The 2,500-nt window shown below is 80.2% G+C and overlaps 1 non-coding gene across 1 annotated transcript; it reads left to right on the top strand.

The window, feature by feature from the left end:
• Positions 1–1,315: 1,315 nt before the first annotated feature.
• Positions 1,316–1,468, top strand: LOC136995828 (5.8S ribosomal RNA). The gene has a single exon (XR_010887363.1). It is a non-coding gene; the product is annotated as a 5.8S ribosomal RNA (ribosomal RNA).
• The last annotated feature ends 1,032 nt before the right edge of the window (positions 1,469–2,500 follow it).

Genomic DNA, 2,500 nt, shown 5'->3' with positions numbered 1-2,500 from the left:
CCAGCCGCCCCGCGCCATGCCGCGGGGACCGTGCTGCGAGCGGGCCGGGCGGGGGGGGGGGGCGGGGTGGCGGGAGGAGCGGAGGGCCTCCGGCCACCGCGGCCGCCGGTAGCCGCCCCGGGTAGGGATGGCCATGGGCCCCGGGCTCCGGGCCCGAGGGTTCTCGGCGGGAGAGCCGGGCGGGGGTTTAAAGACTCGGGCGGCCCGATGCGACCCGGGGGGCAGCCGGGTGTGCTGCCGGAGGGCCGGGGGGCCGGCGCGCGCGGGCGCCGTGCCCCCCCATGCCAGCCGGCGCGCCCCGCGCTCGCCCTGCGGGCAGCCGGGACGGAGAGGGGTACCCTGCCCCCTCTCTCCGCGGTCTGGTCTCGGCGGAGGGACGCCGCGCGGTCGGCTGGCGCCGGCCTGCCTCGAACGCGTGACCCCGGCGCGAGCGCGTGCTCTCGCCGGGACGGTGAGCCCCCACCCACCGCGGGTGGTGCGGACGCCGCGCCTCGGCGCGATCCGCTCTCCTCCCTGGCCGGGGCTCTCGGTCTGCCGCCGTGGCCGCTGGCGGCGGCGCCCTACCCGCCGGCACTCCGCCATCCGGCGCGCCTGCCTCGCTCTGCCCAACCCGGCTTCGCCGGGCGGCGGGCGGGCGGCAGGCGGGCGGCGGGGGCGCCCCCCCCCGTTCTCCGCGTGGAGACGGGGAGAGCGGGCGCCGTCCCCGTCCGTCCCGCCTTGCCCGCCCGCCCGCCGCCGGGCGTCTGTCCGCGGAAGGGACGGGAGAGCGCGTGGTGTCGTCCGGGAGGCTGTGTGTGCGCGCGCGCGGGCGTGGGCGCCGCCTCGGGGCCACGGCGGAGCCGGAGGCCGGCGAGGCGAGCGAGGAGCTGGGGAGCGCGGGGCCGGTGGGCCGCGGGCGCGCGGGCAGCGGCCGGTGCCGCTGCCGGTGGCGGCCGGGCTCCGACGCTGGGGGTCCGCGGGGAGCCGCCCCCTCCCCCAGCGTCCCCGAGGCAGGCGGCGCGGCCGGCGCGCTGCTCCCCGCCGGGCCGGGCCGAGCCTGGGCGCCTGGGCCGGACTCGAAGCGAGCAAAGGGTTGTCCCAGGTCGGGAGCGAGGGCTCCCCGCCCTTCTCGTTCGGGTTTTCCTTTTCCCTTTTTCCCCCCCCACTCTGTGCTCGTACGGTCAGCGGGGCGAGCCCCTCTCTCTGGCTCTCGGCCGTCCCTCGCTCAGCAGCCGGCGTCGGCGTGAGGAGGGAGGCGGAGCGGAGGGGGGGCCCTCAGGGGCTGCCGAAGGCTGCCCGGTCCCCCCGCGCGCGCGGCGGGGGCCGAAACCGAGACAACTCTTAGCGGTGGATCACTCGGCTCGTGCGTCGATGAAGAACGCAGCTAGCTGCGAGAATTAATGTGAATTGCAGGACACATTGATCATCGACACTTCGAACGCACTTGCGGCCCCGGGTTCCTCCCGGGGCTACGCCTGTCTGAGCGTCGCTTGGCGGTCAATCGTCACCCCCGCTGTCGCGTTGGCGCAGCGGTGCCGCCCCTCGGGGGGGGCGCGTGGGGGGGCGGGGGAGGCGCGGCGGCGCCGGCGGCGGCGGTGCGCGGCGGCCTCGGCGGCGGAGAGTCGGCGGCGGAGCCGGGACCCCGGTGCGTGCACCGGCGGCCCCGGTCTTCCTGCCCGCCGGGCTCCGGCGCCGGGCCGCCCGCAGCGGCCGCGGCCGGCGTGCCTTGCCGCGCCTGTGCCCGCCCTCCTCGCCCTCCGAGCGCGGTGGCCACCGCTGCGCGGCGCGCGCCGTGCGGGGTGGCGCGGCTGGGGCGCCTCGCAGGCCCGTGCCCCGGGGAGAGGGTGCCTCCTCTTCCCCGCGCGGCCGGGCCTTCGTCCCCCTAAGTGCAGACTCGGGGAAACCCCCCGCTCCCGGAGCGCCCGCTTCGCGGAGTTCGTCCCGCTGGGGCCCCCCCCCCAGGTCGGGTGGGTTGCGGTGGCCCGGCGCGCCTCGTCGCCGCCGCCCGCCACCACCGCCAGTCTGGCCGCCGTCTGGGCTTCTCCTCCGCCACTCTCCCGGTGGTGCGCTGGTCCCCCGTTCCCCTCCGGGGTGGGGACGGCCGGCTGCCTTGCGCTTCCCTGCGCCCCGACCGCCGCCGGTGCGGCGCGCCGCCGGGCCGCCCCCCCTGCCCTCCCCGCGGCGCGCCCGCGTCCGTCGCGTGTGCCGAGCCACTTCCACCCGCCGGCTGGCGTCAGCCGCGGCGTTGCGTTGAGGCCGGCAGCGACGGCGCGCGGGTGCGGCGCGGCGGGGTGGCGGTGGGGGGCGGCGCGGGCGTGCGCGCCGCCGGGCGGCGAGAAGGGCGCGAAGGGGAGGGCAGGGCGCCGCGCCGTGCCGTGCCCGGAGCGAGAGCGGAGGCAGCGGCCGGGAGGAGGAGAGGCAAGCCCCCAGGCGGCGGAGGGCTGCGCGAGTTGCGTGAGCGGAGCGAGCGTGCGGCGGGGAGCCGGGCCCGGGGGAGGCGCGGACCTCGCCCTCCGGCCCC

Source organism: Apteryx mantelli, unplaced genomic scaffold (genome assembly GCF_036417845.1).
Source record: "Apteryx mantelli isolate bAptMan1 unplaced genomic scaffold, bAptMan1.hap1 HAP1_SCAFFOLD_159, whole genome shotgun sequence".
Taxonomy (NCBI): domain Eukaryota; kingdom Metazoa; phylum Chordata; class Aves; order Apterygiformes; family Apterygidae; genus Apteryx; species Apteryx mantelli.
The sequence above is the reverse complement of the archived record's forward strand: the minus strand, read 5'-3'. Positions and strand labels throughout refer to the sequence as shown.